Below are 19,290 nucleotides of genomic sequence, written 5' to 3'. Positions count from 1 at the left end.
TACACTGGTGGCGGCGACTCCGCGCCACATTCTTGGAGGATTACAAGTTCAGTGTGACAGAACCATTTTCAATTAGGTAACCCCTAAAGTCGATTAGATATTAATTTATTGCATTGCTGCGCTGTCGAGTTATGCGTGGTCGAAGATTATAGATATTGATTGCGTTTTGGCAATTTTTAACAGATTTTAAATAAGTTTGTCGGCATGTTACGTAGATGTTCACGGGTTACGTTTTTTTTTTGGAACCGTGCTCTGCTGCTAGCAAACGTGATAGTAAATACGATTCTAGTGATATGTATAAGGGGAAAGAGGAATCAAAACATTACGTTTTTTTTCATAAAATATAAGCTACTTAAATGTGTAGCTTCTACGATGGCTCGCTCTTTGAGGTTAGAAAGGTAAGTAAGAAACCAAAATCGAAGGGTTAACTAAATGTAGTAAAGATTCGACCCTGACTCGTCATAGTAATTAGTTTCGGATAAGTTCCCAAAGTCCTGAATTAGTTTTTTTATTTTCTATGCCCATCCCGCAAGTATTATATGTTTTAAAATCCAGTACCTAACTTTATTTTCTTTTAATTTAATACCTAATATTAATACATGAAAATGAGGAAAAACAGAAATGTAAAAAAGTTTCGGATTACTGTCCAAACATGGCTTTCTTTAGGTGATGCAAAGTTCACTGGCTCATCTATTATGATAATTAAAGTTCATCGTAAAATCCTGGGATCGATATGACGATGATCATCAAAGTCCGTTACATGGATCAAGGGTGTGAAAGCTCAATATTCCTTAATAAACTAAGACATAATGGAAAGCTTAATAAAAGCTTTATATAAGCTTAGAAATACCTTGAGCTTCACTTAAAACCAGTGCAATAATGCGTTAACCATTTTTGACATCGAAATATTGTCTCAAAGTCTTGTTCAGATTTTGATTAAATTTAACGCCATATTGCTGCAAAATTTCTATAGAATCGCTGTCAAGTTTCACTTCATAAATTGCAGTGCGACTGTGTTACGATATGTGAGCGTGTCAGGGACCAAGGGCCAGGTAGAAATAACATAATTATGCACTCGAGTGTTAAAACAACATGAAATGTTGCGAAGTCACATTGCGGGCACAAATCACGCGTAACGCAGTGGCGGTGGCCTGCGTGGCCCAGTGGCCTGTGCAAACAAATTATAGTTTCCGCGAACCGGCCACAAAAACCTGTCAAAACAAGTGTCGGCGCCACCACTGACAACCCGATCATTACGTGCTCGTGTTGCGCGGGTCTGAGTGGTCCCTCTCTATTTAAGAATACTTTCATAGAAAATAGTGCAATTTTTTTTATCATCCGGTCTACTTCATCATCCTCAGGCTTTTGTTAATAGTAATAATTGACGGACCTATACCCACCATCGTGAGTGGAACCCATCGCCTATAAACAAAGCAACACTACGCAAGATATAAGATGGACATGTACTGCAAAGTGAAGCCCTGTGTCCATCAATCTGAAGCGTAGGTGTTAAGCCTCATGTGCCTCTAATTACACCGGCAACTACGCCCTTCCGATTAAAACAAAGCAATGCTCTGCTACTACTACCTAGCCTATTACCGTCCTATTGCTCTCAAGCTATAATACGCGAGAGGAATTCAGAGCTTAGACAATTCAGCCTACGCCAACAGCAAACCCAACAGGTTAGCGGGCTCCAACAATTGTTATCATATATTAGTTATAAGATAATAACCAGCACCCAAGGCTTATAGTATAAAAAAAAACAAATCCAACCTCGCCTTTACAAGACTATTAAAGCACTGTTCAGATATGACATATTAAGGATCTGAGTGATGAGCGAATAACTATCAGGTTATACTGGCATCATAAATTGCAGTGACTAGATTTAGTAGATATAATAAAAGCGTTCGGATATAACATACTTAGTGAAGCATTATATACGCAAGAACCACAACGAAATTATTATGTTAAAATAAGCACTTAAATGAAATTTTATACACATTTTGTCTCCTGTGATAATGAAGCAGTTAAGGAAAAAGCTGTGAATAGAATGCCTTTATTGTGTAAAAAACGTCGAATAATGGTTACACCTTCTTGACTCGTCATCCGAAGCGGTCCCATTCAGATGATTAATCCTATTCTCCTGCGGGCGACACGCCACACAATCGGCTCAGCAGCCGGACCATTATACCCGAGGAAGTAACACTTTCTAACGGGATTGTGGCTCACAATGCGTCTGTCACAATATTTGGGAATAAAATTAACAAATTGCACCCCAGCGGCGAGGGGCAGGGTAAATATTAATATAATAGTTGAGAAAACGCCTCCTTGCTCTTTGTGTCGTGGCGGGTGATTATTATTTATTAACATGTCATTATAACTTTGTAACCCCTTTTGTACTTATTTACATTCTACGTAATAAATTAATAGAATATGATTTTAAAAGTGAAGCTGTTTGCGTAAGTGCGTTTCCGAAGATCATGCTTAACCGATACTAATGTTATAAAAGCGAAAGTGTATTTGTTTGCAAGTATGTAAAAAACTTTCTTTACGCCCTAACTAAACCAATCGACTTGATCTTTAGCTAGAGTTAGTTGAGATAACGGAGAGTAACATAATCTAGGCAACAAACTGTACCCACAGGATTTGTAAAAAAAAAACTGAAATAAACGCGAACTAAAAACGCAGACTACTAAAATACTGGATACCAGGTTATTGGTTAAGCTGAAGTGCTTTCGAGGTATGTATGTATTTGCTGCCACCAAGTCACATGTAAATTTAGTCTATTACAAGTAGGTAGGTAAGAGCTCCACTACGATGTTCTCACGTGAGGGTAGGTAAAAAATGTTTGGTATACTAACCTAAGTAAATTATGAAATGTCTCTTTCTTTAGTCATCCCACGAAAATTAAAAACACAAAAATTACAAAGTACTCATCCAAAACCCATTGTAAGTGTGTGTAGATTCCCTTATTTTTAAATTTCTGCTAAACAAAGATAATTGGAATTTGCACTTAACATTTGGTGTAGTATTCAACACCAGTGACAAAAAGCAAAGAGTGATTTGTTTTATTTATATTGAAACTGTAGATATCATAGCAGGCCTAATATTATACGCAATTTGAAATTTCAAATCTGCCTGTTAGTAGTGACCTAACCTACGGTCTACCACCGGTTTGGAAAAATCAGTATAATAACTAAACCTACCATATAGTATACTAGCTGTTGCCCGCGACTTCGTCTGCGTTTGATTTTGTTTTTAAAGTATTCAGTATCGCTTAGCCTTAAGTGAGTATTGTAGTATATATATACATATATATAACATGTGACAAATAATTTGCAATAAAATAAAATTGCGACTACAATTAAAGATCTAAGATATCCTATCTCTTAAGTTGGATCAGACTGCTCATGGTGAGCCAATTTTATTTAAAATCGGTTAAGTAGTTTAGTAGTCCATTGCGGACAAACATCGTGACAGGAGATTTATATATATTAAGATTTACCAGATTATTGACAAAAATTACTCGAATACTAGAAATATTTTTGTTAGGTTTATCATCAGGATGCGGCAAATTTTATCAAGATCAGTGCATTGGTAGAGCCACACATATCCCACGAACAAATAACTAAGCACACACTGGGTGCGTTTAAAGTATTAGTCTCCGTGTTTATTTTTACTGAAAATATTTCTTTTGCAGTAATATTCTCAGGGTAACACAGATGTAATTGAGGTACGAGTAAGTACTAATGTTCTCTGTTAATGTTTACTGTTTATCTGAGTAAGTAAAATTTCAGCATATACTTAGGTAGGCAACTAGATAACGATTACGTAATTATTTACGACAAAAGTCTTACTGTACACTTCGCGTGAGAGCTTACTACCATCAATTAAAGCAGAATTATTTTAAAACCTACTGTTTTTACAAACCCCGCGGGAACTGTTTGCTTTCATGGGGAAAAAATTAGCCAAAGCAACTCTCCGTCCTATCAAATAACTCTGAGCCTAATTTCTAGTTTATTTGTTGCTACGTGACGGAAGGAAAACAAACTTTCGCAAACATAATATTAGTAAGTAGGTAGTATTTTTAACTGACGTTTTAAAAATAAGGATGAATCGAATCTAACAAAATGTCTACTATATTAAAATATTACTGCTCTAAGCGATACTAGTAAGCACTTTGATTGTGTACAATGACGAAAATCGTGCCGACACACAGAAGCTACTATTGACAAGTGGCGACACAGAGCAACGCTTTCATTGTTGATTAATATCTGATTACTGTATCCGATGCAAGATGGCTCTGAACAAGCTAACTGTCGTTCTGTAAAGCCTCTACGGACGGTGCTGATTTCTTAATCCAACTTACGTTCCGAACTTTTTCGACACCCGTTTAGGAAGAGCTCATTATTCGGCGCAACTTTTTCACATTTAAATTTCCTAGAATAAAACGACAGGATTGCTCAAATTGTATTTTAGTCATGTTCATTTTAATGGCGATACTTACTCGTATATGAATGCAAAATTGAACAAGGTTAAACTAAACTCATGACGATAACAAACTTAGGAACTTGCAGTGAGGTTGGTTGCCGTGAACAGCAACTCACGCCAACTTACGCTTCAACAAGAGGTGTAATTAATAGTTTGGGCCCCCGCAGATACAATCAAATACAAATGTAACGTATATGCCTAGTAGATCAAGGTTGATTACATTTGCCCGGACTTGCACTCCTATTTGGTGTAAAATTCACTCATCCTATCATGATTTAGAGACACACGATGAGATCTAAAATATAGAGGATTTAGACCATATCGACTCACTAGTCGGCTGAAAAGTTATTGCTTGGATCTACCTGACTTTTATGTGCAGTCATTGAAACCATCAGTCCATCGGCACTGTAAAGCTTATATCTATTTAGCTAGGCCGAAATACTTCTTGAGTCGACCAAACCACCTCCCTCCAATGTCCGTTTGTCATAGAACTCTGATGGAACTTAAACTCGTATACTGATTTAGGAAGCGCCTGAAGTTCAACGTTAAATTTAAATATGAAAATAGCTTACTTTGAAGAACAAAATTGGATATGCCGATTACAATGTTGGAACATAAGTTGGAGGTGGAAATTGGTTTCGTCTGTAAAGGCTTTATATTCCTGTATCGCGACGGCTTTGACGCTCGTTCACGCCAAGCCTCTGTCCAAATCATTGTTAAACAACACAAACAAATTCACACCTTATTACAATCAAGACAAAGTTCAAACTCCATTAAATATTTTGTGTAAAATAACATAGTTTGTCTCCAAGCAATTTTAAATCCTATTACGAATGTTTTTGGGTTCTAGGTTGAATAATTAGCTGGGCAAAGGGCCTCAGGCAGCGAGAGTCTAGTGATGGAGAGACGCAATTATTAAAATATATTTATATTTTTTTCGTTTATAAATCATCGTCTATTTTTTAGTTCCAGAGAGATACATGGCATTCATATTCATGACGAGCTTTTCTGTGTCCCTGGTGTTACAAACGTGACAGAGGCGTAACGTAACTGCCGAATTTCTATTGATGTTTGGATGGTCAGTAGAAAATAACAGATTTAGGCTTAATTTGTGTAACAATAATTTTATGAAGTGGGTAAATAATTAAACTTCTGATAACTATACATTCATATTGGCCAGATATTAATTTGATTAGGTTTTTATTAATTTAATAAATAGTTTCCAAGAAACAATTGAAATTATATTTTATTAACAAGCAATGTTCATGGTATTTCGATATAAATACGGGTGCATTTTCTATGCAATTTAGTCCTACATGAACTCGATCGATGTAAAGATATATTCAGGTGTCTTAGTCGTTTATCACTTGAGTCTACGTCTATATAACTCACTATATAACGTCAGTCTACTTAAATGCTTACACTAAATGCACTGTTTTAGGCTTTACAGGATATTACGGTAAGTCTTCTTACTGTCCGACTGCTGCACACAGGCCATCTCTCACAGGAAATAGTACCTAATATAGAGTTTAAGCCTCGTTGCTCCTATATGGATTAGCAGGCTGAGGTAACGAGTGGTAATGAGTTACTAATAATTAAAACTGACAAGATCTTAACTTGCTCTCCAGAGCAAATGTTAGGATCAGGCCTCTAAAATGTGACTCCTTAAGCTACAGACCCGGGTAAATGTTGATTATTCAGCGCAGACTGATAGGCGTCGTTACAATACTCAAACATAATTGAAGAATGCAGGTTAACTTTCTTTCACGCAGCGACGGGGCAATTAATAGACGTGATGCTCTGTGAGTCGGAGTGTCATAAGCTTCTTTTAATTAAGAGAAAACCAAACCACTCAGACGTTCACGCAAGCAAAGGTTAGTCTTACTAATATATGCATAAATAACATAGTTTGGATGTTTGTTATTCGTACCGGCTTAAACGATTTGGCTGTTTGGAATGCAGATACACATTGAGTTCAAATAATGGCTACATTTATCCCACAAAATTTAATAGAGATCCATAATTATAATAGTAACATGTTCCTCGTCTATATCGATTCTCGAATGGAACCGTAATTCGTAATTTATTAGTTGTTTACATCACTATCCCAACACCGGGGGGGTGAGCAGTGTTAATAGCAGGCAGTTAGGGCCCTTTGTCGAACGTGTGAAGTGAGCACTGGGGATACGAGGCTGTGCTGCCGGCCACGCTAGCGAGCCCCGCCGCACCTCCCCGCGCGCATACAGCCGGCGGAGACGCAGGAGACGAAGTAGAGAGCGTGAAAGGTCAAGCTATTCTGGACACGCGAAGTATGAAACCTGTTTATTGCGACCTACCACGCTTCCTGCGCCGATGACTGTACACAACTCCACATTTCTCATTAATTCATATGCAATTTTGCCCTCTAATTTCAAGTTTTTAAGGCATATTTCCCCGTGAGCGTTCTGAGGTGAAGACAGTGAATTAAACTGCCGGTTGTCGGTACAGTTATTGCGCGGCTCTGATGCTGTACCACAGCCAGGAGCGATGCTGGGGAGGCATTGTTCTACCAATTTTCTTGGTTTTGATATCATTTTACCGAGGCACGTGGTGCATTGGAGTTAAAGTTAAAACGCTTTAAACAGAAATGAAGCTTTTGCTGTAAAATTGTAAGCGAGCATTAAAAATGTAAGTCTTGGCCTCGGAAAATTGTTTTATGGAATTTGACTTAAAGTTTCTGCGATCGTTTTCTAGCATCTTCGTACCCAACTACCAGATCTGGATTGTATGTTCGTTTTAATTTACGGTGAACTAATGATTTTTGAAACTAAACTACACAAAGTCTTAACATTTTGAATTCACGTGGATTTTATGAAAAAAATATGCAAATATTAATTATTGTATTAAAAGTGTGTAATGATCCTTTAATTAACTATTTGAACGAGTATTGGAGTGAAATTTCAAGGACTCGTCAGTGTTTGACAAACTTCCAACAACAAAGAAGATTACAGCATACCTTTCGTATAGAGAAGCTGACAGAGAGCGACAACTGTGAGTGTCAGGCACGGATGCGATTCAGAGGTACAACTTCTAATCCAAAATGGACACAAATTAAAGAATAAGGCAAAATAGCGCGCTATTTTAGTAATGCAGTGTTCCTGGGAACGGGGTCGGGCGCTTTTGTGCGCGTAACATGCGTTGACACGTTATACGAGACAGCATCAAGTCTCAAGATCGGGAGCCGTAGCTGAGATGGTGGATGAAAACTAATAGAGAGTTACATATTTGTTCCGTTTGCCGTGGAGACCCTGTAGTCTCTCTTGCAGAAAATATCTTGCAAGACATTTCAACGCGGTTGATTGCCTCATCTGGACAGAAGGCCAGGGTATTTTTTTATGCAAAGAATCAGCCTGGCTGTTCAGCGCGGAAATGCAGCCAGCCTTCTTGGCACTATTCCATGCGGCCATTGTCTTGACATTGCCTTGTTGGTGAAAACGAGGGTGAATCTAGCTAGCCTAGTTTTTTAAATAATAAACTTTACCTTTCACTTCTATACCGGTCACTAGTGGTGATCTCTTAAAATAAGTGTTTCCTTGTTTACGTCTGTTTTTTTGTCTTGGCACTAAATAAATAATGCTATTAGTATCAGTTGAGATGAAGTTACCGAGGTTACCAAACAATACACGGCTGGATGTGTTGTGCTGTGCGGACCTGTTGCGGAATATTTAGAATTATTTTACTATTTAAGTTAAGTAGAATTAGTAGAATTATTATCACCATAAATTAATGACAAATATTTAAGAACTACGCAAAAGTAGCTTACAGCTTTAGTTCTTTAAAAATTAATTTTCGGGACTTTTGAGATGGGAACATGCCTAACTAGCAAAAATTGGAACGAGCAAACGAAGCAAATGATTAACATACATTTCTTTATTGCTGATCTACAAACTTAAGTAACATAGTCAAAAATTAATTGCTGAGGGTCTCACAAGAAATCGGATTTTTTGCCGAGCTAGTATAAAAAAAAGAAAATTAGGAAAACCCAAATTATAATTTGTTAAAAAAACCATAAAGACATGCAGCCTGTGTTTGCTTGTTCACCACAGACGAAGTAGCGAGCCTCAGCTAGTATCTTCGTAATTAAATTTGGCGACAGATTTAGGTTGTTCATTACACATGTATGAAGGGTGGCAGATAAGAGGCTGCACCCCTAGTGCGAGGTCGGCCCACCTCGCAATCGCCAATGGTTTATTAAGTTTCGAAACATTGTATGCCAGAGTGAAATGCCACTTGTTATAAAATCGTACATCGAATACTACCGGCTGCAATTTCATAATATTTTCGCTATTGTTACTAGCTTTAGATATGTGGCCTTTGCCCGCATCTGGGATGACCTCTAAATAATTATAATATTTTAAATACAATTAAGTAACAAAAATGTAGGAAATAAAAACAGATAAAAAATAAAAAAAGAGATTTCAAAGAAAGCCACTAGGTGGATAGATCTAGGGGTAGGCTTAAATAAATAATTAAAAAGTATGGCAGTTTTATTAAACCAATCGGTTTCCACGCGAAATCGTACCGGGAACCTAAGTCGCTTAGCGGCACGTTTTTGTTGGTGGACAAAGCCTCCCGCTAGACCACACTAGGTAACATTTAGATATTATAATTGCCAAATGGCCAAATGGCCCCTGCCGGTAATCGATCCCGGGACCATCCGTTTCAAAACAGAACACTCACCGCTGTGCCAGGGAGGTTGTCAAAAATGTCCACAGAAGAATACTATCGACACATGCGACTCGTGCAATTTCGTACTAGCAGTAGCTGTAGTGTAGTGCTGATGGTGCCTCGAGAAAACGATAAAAACAACCGATTCACATCCTTTGATGTTCCTCGACGACGCCGCATCGTGTCCTAGACAACCGTGTAATCGAAATGATACTTTACAATGATAGTAACAGGGTTGTAATTACGCTAGGGGCGAAGACAAAAGGAAAACAATTACCATGTCTTTACTTAGCTTTGTGTTGGTTGACACAGCGATGCCGAGGGGCCACTGCCTTGCTGCAAGAGCGACGGCTAAACGCCTGTCGCTGTCATAGACACTCGTGATACCAACAATTTGGCATTTTTATTCATTTACCTACCCATAATTCGGATATTCTTGCGATCGTTTTATTTTTGGTTTATATGGCTTGCAATAGACGCGTCCGTCAACATGCCGCCTTGTATCCATTAACTTGAGGTGAGTGTTATGACACTTGTGCTACACCACTAAAAAATCGTTATTGAAATAAACCATTTATAGATACTTTGAAGCATTCATAGTATTTTTTTCCCCATTGTTCCACTTTAAAAAGCGCTGTCTTTGTGGGAATATTTTAGCACGTACTTATGCATAATTGAAAATAAAATAAAAAACATTTTATAATTGCCTTACATATTGTTGTATACTAAGCTGTCGCTTTCTGAAAAAGATCGTGGCCCCGCGGACACGCCCTCCTTGTGGTAGGCAGGGGGTATGGCAAACTTCACACTCACACTGTGTAATCAATATTTGGATTTGGAATTGAAGTTTTTAGTGTTCTTTGTAACGACGTTTGTTTTGCAGCAACGAGAGCAAAGTAGTTGTGCTATAAGCATGACTCTTTATCACGTTCTAGTAACACACTGTTTGTTAAACTTGAATGGTGTTTTGGGACAGAACTCGTCAGGGGACGTACCTAGTACGGCCATGTTTGTTTGCTTCTAAGCGGCATTGTTGCAATGCTGTATTGCGGTCCGAGACCTTGGTTGCCGGTGTAATTACAAGCACATGGCTTAACACTACGTTTCAGGTTGATGGATTCAACTCAACTCAACTCGTGCAATTCTATTCTATATTATATTATAGTAAAGAGGCTAAGTTTTATTGGAAAATTTATACTTAAGAAATAATTATTAATTAAAATAAAAGTCATATCAAACCAGACTTGTAACAAATATTCTGATTGTAAGAGGGTTCAAAACGCAAAAAAGGGTGGAAGATTTGTGTGGAAGAGGATTTATTTACAGAAAAATGGAGAGAAAATTGAAATTGTGGAAGAAGGAAGTGAAAGGGAGAAGGAAGAGAAAAATAGTAGAGGAAGCCAAGACCCACAAAGGCCGAAGGAAGTAAGTAAATGAATAAGAGGGAGTCAAAAGCTTATTTTTGACAGGTGAAAATATAATCCTGAAGATAAAAATAAAAGACGAAGCGCCCGTCAGTGCCATAACCTAGAATGTGCAAAATACCAAAAATGCATCAAAATCGGCTCAGTAGTTTTCTGATAAATTGTGGCAATAAAGCAAACCCCATAAAGCTAAACGCTCATGGGTGTAAAAATAACGTATCGACGTAAATTTAGCACTACCGCGAGCGCGTGCACAGCAAGTCATTAAACCAGCACATTAACACATCGCGGTCAAGGCCGAGCTCACTACATTTGCCGTTTTGAAAACGTCCAAAATGGTGGCATTATACCAAACCAAATCTAAGCACCTATGATTTTTGTATGTAAGAAAAATCCGGCCAAGTACGACTTGCGTAGTTTAGTTCTCTATGGCATTAAAGACTTAAGTTTTTTTTGTTGGAATATTATAATATTCGCAGGCTCTATCCTCGGTAGAGACAAAATGGCAATTTCTAATTTCTGTTTTTTTTCGAATCTGGTCTCACATGGTAAAATTATCTGTGTAATCTCCCTGTGAAACAGGTAGGTCACTTCACTTAATCATTTTCAGCTTCTGAGGTAGTGCTACCTTGCTTGATTTTGAAGAAATTGAAAATGCTCAGACTAAAGCTTTGTAGAAAACACTATGGAGAGAATCCGGTTCCCTACGTGGATAATTCATAATTCTAAATAACGAATGCTCGAGAGACACCCATCCAGATTAAAGTAAAAAGCCAAAAAAAATATTTTTTATTCAATAAAATCTGCAAAATACAGTAAATATTTAATACAGACTCATTTTCTTCATTTAATCTGTGATATTTTAATAGCAATAATGTTTTCTCACTAAAAGCTTTTTACTAAAATAATAATTATCGCAGCGAAGTGTCATCTGTCTTCTTTAAGCATAAACATTAAACTTTAAAGTATATACCATTAACAGTTTCGCTGGTTTTGATGTTTCAAGAATAAAAGGAATCCTCTGCAATTTTATATTTTATCGGTTTGCTGTGTCCTTAACGATATCCTTAAGAATATTTTAGTTTTTATAAAGAAGATAATCACATCTTCTTTTGCACGAAATAATTTGTACAAAATTAGGGGTTTAACTGCTGAAGCTGTAACACTAGTGTCCAAGGAATTAAAGTTTGAAATACTAAAACATAGGTAGTACTTATAAGTTCCAGAGACACTCTAATGTCAATAGAGGCATTGATATAATATGTTATTATACTTAGAGGTCAGTGAGTAACCAAAAATACTTTATCGACATCAGTATTTCTTATGTTTCCCGAGAGAGCAACACTGATACATCGACGAAAATGGCGAGATGTCATGTTACCAACATTGCAATATGACATTTAATTTAGTAGCTCGGTTTGCGAAATGGCGCTAAGACTCGCGATCACATCGAAGATTAAAATCGCCATTCGAGATTTAGCTTTAAACAAATTACGTAGGTACGTGTACAACAACGTAACACTTTCTTTCCCGGATTTTACAATAGCGTATCATATACGTACATACGTCTCTTACGATTTCAGTTCCCCTAATACGTGATTTCGGTAACTTTAGGAAATATATGAAGGCATGCCGCAACATTAAAAATATAAAATTAACAGTTTCCCTGATCGTCTTTGACCACAGTTGTCAATCACCTTTTTACCATGCTTTAATAGTCAAATTTACTGGTCCGTACTGGCAGCTACTTATGTACGTAGTAAAACTAAGACAATTACTAACAAGATGTACCTATGCCGGCAACGTAAACCACGTGGCAGCTACAAGAAACCGTACTGTACTCTTAGTACCTACAAGATTTGCTTGCTCGGAATCGACAAGTCATTTTCGCGTATCAAACTCTGTATCGTTAAAGTAAAATTGACCTAATGTCTCTAGTTTTAGAGACGCAAATCTCGTATTTACCGATATCTGATTTTTGTTTTTAAACGTTCTGTCAATAGCGAACTGTAGGCAAATTTGAGCTTTAGTTCACGGCAAATAAGAGCTGTTTACTCCATTTTATTCCGATACACGAAATTGACTCCTCGATTGCAGGCGTTTTACCTACGTATACTTATTTGATCGCTTGAAAGTTAACTACTATTTATACGGTATATTATGAGCGCCATCTAGTGACTAAAGTAAAGTTTCGCAACATTGTCAATAGATGGCGCTTCTTCGATAACATATAAACCGTAAGTGAACGTCTAGGTGGAAAATCTCACATTTGGCACACAGGTGAGCCACACTTGGCCTTTGGCGCACAAAACTCCGCAATTATGGCCCTTATTGCCTGCGAAATTATTCTATTAGTGATGAGCGAGATCCTGGCATTGTCCCGGCCGGGGCGCGGAGCTCATTACGCCGGGATTGCCTCGGTTCGCGCTTAATAAGAAAATAGCGACTTCACACGGACACGGCCGCGCCGCTGCAGGCACTCTGACTTGACAATCCATACTAATATTATAAATGCGAAAGTTTTTTTGCTTTACTTTACGCCCTAAATAAGCCACCAATCGACTGGATTTTCGGCATAGAGTTAGTTGAAAGATCATACATAGACTAACATAGGCTACTAATTATTATCCCAGACAAACAAACAGAGTCCGGGATTCGTTCTTCGTCCGTATTCATTACGGTTCTTTTTATTACAGCTAGTACGATTTATTCAAATGAACGAATAGATTTTAGAACGTTGCAAACTAAAACGCGATACTCCTCCTACGTTCCGCTCCGTGCACGTTTAGATTTCCCCTTTTTGTACATTTGTTTTAGCAAAATAAAATGAAACATAGCCAAAATAAACGATATTTTTTATTTTATCTTCAAGATAACCCTTGATGACTATCGCACCTAATGGTTAGTGATGACGTAGCCTTAAACCCTGGAACAAAGATCGCTGCTCCAAAGAAGTCGTAAGAAATTATATGTTTGTTTTCAATATACACATTTTCTATGCGATCTTTGAGAGCAGCATTACTTTAAGACCTGTGATTCTTGTTTAGCTGAGGTTAATGTAGATAGATAAATTCTTTATTGGACACAATTAAGGGATAATATATATATATATATATATATATATATATATATATGTATATAAATATGTAGGTAAGTCAGTACTGGCAAGATAATCGGACATTCGGATAAGTATGTTGCGATCCGGTGAGTCTTCATGTTTGGACATTATGCTTCTTAGCGCAGCTAGAGGGAGCCCGAAACAGAAATAAATAATAACCACCGGCTAGGAAGGAACGGAATATTCCTTCTCTTACAATGTGAAGGGGTCTGGTCTACTCCGCTGGCCCTGTGTGATATTTTAATTGCTAAAAACGCACATAACTAAGAAAAGTTAGAGGTCTGTGCTGGGATTCGAGCTCGCCCCCCAAAAGTGAAGTCGAACTCCTACCCACTGGGCTATCACCGCTTCGCAGACCGTTTCTAGTTATTAGATGGTTTATCCATCCACATAAACCATCGAGTTATAAAGTCTTTGTTTGTATAAAATAATTATCTCCTTCTAGTACTTTCCTAGTGGTTAAGTGATGATGCATTTTATTTCAATAAAACGTGAGCATGAATAAGACGTTATAAAAATATGTTCTGGTAGTGGACGCGAGCACTAACTGGAAGATAATTAGTTTTCGCTCCAATTAAGAGAAGTAGGATGCAAGATTTACTGAATCATTTAATTTCTATTTTCATTTATTTATTTTTTCTTTCGTCCCATAGTGGCGCTACAAAATTAAACTTTTATACGCAATTTTCAACATTATTTTCAGAAGCATCATCGTTGTCATAATCGACTATTACGTTCCAGTGTTGGACACCGGCCTCCTTTTCTCATTAGTGAGAGGTTTAAGAGCATGAATCCTAATTAATTCTTTTAAAAAAAATAGGTACCTACTGGCTGTGAAAATCTGTTCGAGTTCCTCCATTCACAGATATACTCTGTCCGGTTTCTGATTCTTTATCGTTTTAACTACTTTAGGTTTAAATACTCGTATGACCTCAAACTGGACTTCCCTTGTACGTCGAGGTGTCACTTTTTAAATCACGTAATGGAACAATCCAAATTCGCAATAATGAATTTTGAATTTGAATTTACATTTATATAATATATAAATATACTACGACAATACACACATCACCATCTAGCCCCAAAGTAAGCGTAGCTTGTGTTATGGGTACTAAGATAGCTGTTGAATATTTTTATGAATATAATACATATAAATACTTATAATATACAGATAGACACCTAGACACTGAAAAACAATCATGTTCATCACACAAACATTTTCCAGTTGTGGGAATCGAACCCACGGCCTAGGACTTAGAAAGCAGGGTAGCTGCCCACTGCGCCAGTCGGCCGTCATACATTGACACTGAGCGATTGTAACGATTACCACGGATGTCATACAAAATTAGGTCAACGATCATTTCCGAGCGAAGCGAGATCTCAGCATCTGCTTGGAGAAAATATCTATCCTTTATCCTGTTTTTCTGCCAGAGTTCACTAACTTTTCAACTTTAAGAGCAAATTTTTACGATGCGCGCGGACACAGTCACAAAAAACAGACGACCTGAAGTTAGCTATAGTCAACATTTTAGTTTTCAAAAAAAGGTTTGACAGTGTATACTTTCAATTGTCAAAGTCTGCGGGCTCACTCTGGTGTTTAATTGATTTACTCTAATTTTAATGTTGAGTGAAACTTAATAAGATAAATAGATAATGCGTTATAATAAAACTATTACCTAATGTATTAAATACCTGTTTTATATTGTTAGTGTAGTTTTTACTACAAGCGTAGAATACAATTTTTGAAAAGATTTTTATCTTGTTACGCCAACGAAGTAGGTAGGTATAACTTCTAACGAGTGTACATAAGAATACACACGTTTTTTTTAAAAATCTATTACCCCAAAAAACCAGGATTATTATTGGTGTTAAAAAACATTGAATAATTATATATAAATTGTCGTAGTATATATAAATAAATATACTACGACAATACACACATTGCCATCTTATCCCAAACTAAGCATAGCTTGTGTTATGGGTACTAAGATAACTGATGAATATTTTTTATGAATAATACACATAAATACTTATAATATATAGATAAACACCCAGACACTGAAAAACATTCATCTTCAACACACAAATATTGTCTGGTTGTGGGAATCGAACCCACGGCCTTGCACTCAGAAAGCAGGGTCGCTGCTCACTGCGCCGAACGGCCGTTATCTATGTCTTATACTAATTGATTTATGATGACAAGCTTGTTTTCTTAAATATATTTAATAGTATTATGATAATCTAATATGAGAGCAATATACCATACCAACAATATCGCCTTTCACGGCGAGATCCCAAAGCATTAATTTTTTAGAAATTAAGATCGCAAAGAAACACGCAATTACCAACTTCAAAATTCGGCTTGTAATTAAGTCCTTGCGACTGTAGCACTCTAACACAACGGAACGGGGCCCATCCCCTCGCTGGGAAAAACGAAAAAAAAGAAAAAACAAATCTTTATGTATTGTCCGAATTTCTAAATGCTAATCCGGCATAAGAGAAGGGGGATGCCTATCTCCCCACCTCAATCCCCTCACGGCCCCATCGCGAAGATCCTAATGGAGTTTTTAAGAAAGCCAGTGTAACTGTAAAATGGTCGGCCGAAGAAAATTAAGCCATCTTGGGTTAAAAAGTCCTAAACTGGCGAGGGCGGGCGGGCGCCTCGTATAGATTTTTGGGGGTGAGCTGCGCGAAAATAAATGTTTAGGAGCGATACCGGGGGCCCGGGTTATGATAATAGCGGTGGAAGCGCCGGGAAGCGGATCCGTGTAACTTAATATACGAGTCGTTTACAAATACATCCCGCGTCTGTAATATCAATAGGTACGAGTAGATTTTTTTAAATAATATAATTTGACGGCCGATTGGCGCTGTTGGCTGTGACCCTGCTTTCTGAATCCAAGGCCTTGGGTTCTCTGTTGAACATGCATGTTTTTCAGTTTCTGGGTATTTATCTATATACTGTAAGTATTTTTCATATAAAAAAACATTCATTAGTTGTCTTAGTACCTACCCATAGCTACGCTTACTTCGGGGTTAGATGGCGATGTGTGTATTGTCGTAATTTATTTATTATTATTATTTTTTTGGTCAAATTGTTAAACTTCGTATTTACTAGAAAATATTAAACAGGTTTTTGGTTTGGCCCACTACTGTCAGTGCTAATAAAGGGATTGTTCTTTGGCAACTTTAATCCTGTCAATAATACATCGGAATAACACTTGACAGCAATCTATAAATGAAAGTCCCAATGCTTACGTTTCAATTTGTATTCAATTTTAAAACAGTGATAGTATTGATTTTCATGAGGTTTGATCGTAGTTTAAAAATATACCAAGTGACCATTCCTTTGGGCCATGATTGTCTGAGACGTAAAACTTGTGACGTCAAATACAAGCTGTTAAGTTTGATTGATTATAAGCATGTACAAGTGTGATGCAACTTCAACATCAACATTACCCTCTTCTGCGTAGTCGAGTGCTTAAGAAAAAGAAGCCTTAATAGGCATTCCTACTACAGCTATCAAAACCCATGCGGCCTGCGCCCGTAGTATCATAGTTTTTAATTATTTAATTAGGCCCTCGAAAAGCCAAGCGAATGAAAAGGTCTGCGTAAATAAAAAAGCCCAGTAAATAAAAAAAACCCTTGACGCTACGAAATTATGACTCCGAGTCGTCATTAAGCACTCAAATTATCATAAAACGCTGAAATAACTACATAATACTCCACGAGCGTTAATAAAATCTCCATAATAAGATCATACGGCTCGAATTAAATAACTCATTGTAAATAAGCACCCAATTCATATTCAGTCCGGGGGAACATTATCATAATCGGTCGCTTCCGACTTTCCGCGGGAGAGAGACGGATAACGCGCGGGCGGCGCGGGGGAGCGGGACGCAGCGTCTTTGTATGGCAGCTCTCAAAACTGCTTGCCAAAAGTTGAGTTTTATTGGAGTCCTCGTTATGTAATAAGGCTATGATTCAGGAAATACAAAATCAATAGCGACGATGCGTTGCTAGAAACAAACTCGCGCCAACACGAACTCTGTGGAATTTATGAATCGTGAGCACACAGTGGATATTTCAATGCGTTGTGAAGTTAGTGTGGGCGAGGCGATTGTCTGTTTAGCCTAGATTTCTTGAGAGTGGAATTGAAACCCTCTTTCTATCCTGATTTTTTTGTAACTGTAGCTTCCATTCTTTAGCTATTAAAATAAATGCAATAGTATTTTGTTGTGTCTTATTGGTTGTATAGTTAACACGATCAACAAAAAATATATGTAAATATCATAGTTTTAAAGACCGCCAACAGTGAGCGTGGTACAGCGTGGTGGTTCGTAACTCCTGAGCCCTCTCTCAAGCCCTCGCGACAAGATCAAGACGATGATGATGATGCAATTATTCAAAAATTCAAGTATAAGTGACCGTCCTAAATTAAGTCACCGAATTTAATCGTGAATTTAGTAAAATAAATAAGTATATAAATATACTACAACATCACACACATCCCTTATGGGTACTAAGATGATGAATATTTTAATGAATTATATACATTAGCTGACCCTTGCAACTTTGTCTGCACCAAATCGGTTATTACCGGAAAACACGAATAAAATGACATTTTCTAAAAATGAATCCTAGCTAGATCGATATATCGCCCCCGAAACCCCTGTACTTATACTAAATTTCATTAAAATCGTTGGAGCCGATTCCGAGAATCAAATTATATATATATACAAGAATTTCTCGTATAAATATATAAGATAAATACTTATAATATACATATAAACACCCAGCCACTGACCCACCCAGACAATGGATTTAAATTGTGTGATAAACATTCATGTTCATCACACAATTTAAATCCATTGTTTAAATCGGGTAGTACTTCTGACCCCACTAACTTTAGACCAGTATCCGTACTACCCACTTTCAGTAAAATCTTTGAAAAACTCATTTTAAATCAATTACTTTACCATTTTCATAAGTATAATTTAGTGATCAAACGAACTTACCTTAAGTGAAGTTCGATCTTAATTATCTTGACTTCGTCGAAGAGATTTATATTAACCATGTAGTAGCCCGGCTACGCTTTAACCTATCGCACAAGCATTCAGAGTGTAGGAAAAAGAGAAGCAATATATACCCGTCTCTTTCCTACACTATCGAGTTGTTGCCGCTCGCGGTTGCACCTCATTATTTTAGAGCAAGAAAGAGCAGCATTGAAATCAGGGGTGACTAAGAAGAGAAGGGATGGGAGGGAACCTAAATCTCTTCGACGAAGTCAAGATAATTAAGATCGAACTTCACTTAAGGTAAGTTCGTTTGATCACTAAATTATCTTGACTTCGTCTCCGAGATTTATATTAACCATGTAGATGTTTAGAGATACAGATCAATTTCAATGTTGCAGGATTAATAACCAACAACGAATTTAGTTAAATGTTTATTTTTAATACAGAACATAAGAAAAAATAACAAACTTAAATGAACTAACTGAACTTTACTAAGTTTGATTCTATAATCTAAGGTTTCCAAATCATCTAA

The 19,290-nt window shown here is 37.1% G+C and overlaps 1 protein-coding gene across 1 annotated transcript in view; it reads right to left on the bottom strand.

The window, feature by feature from the left end:
* LOC120631584 (visual system homeobox 2-like) overlaps window positions 1–19,290 on the bottom strand; it is a 168,778-nt gene that overhangs the window by 124,590 nt on the left and 24,898 nt on the right. The window lies entirely within an intron of this gene.

This window comes from Pararge aegeria, chromosome 18 (genome assembly GCF_905163445.1).
Source record: "Pararge aegeria chromosome 18, ilParAegt1.1, whole genome shotgun sequence".
NCBI lineage: Eukaryota > Metazoa > Arthropoda > Insecta > Lepidoptera > Nymphalidae > Pararge > Pararge aegeria.
Note: the sequence above shows the minus strand (reverse complement) of the source record. Positions and strands in the feature narration are given on the sequence as shown.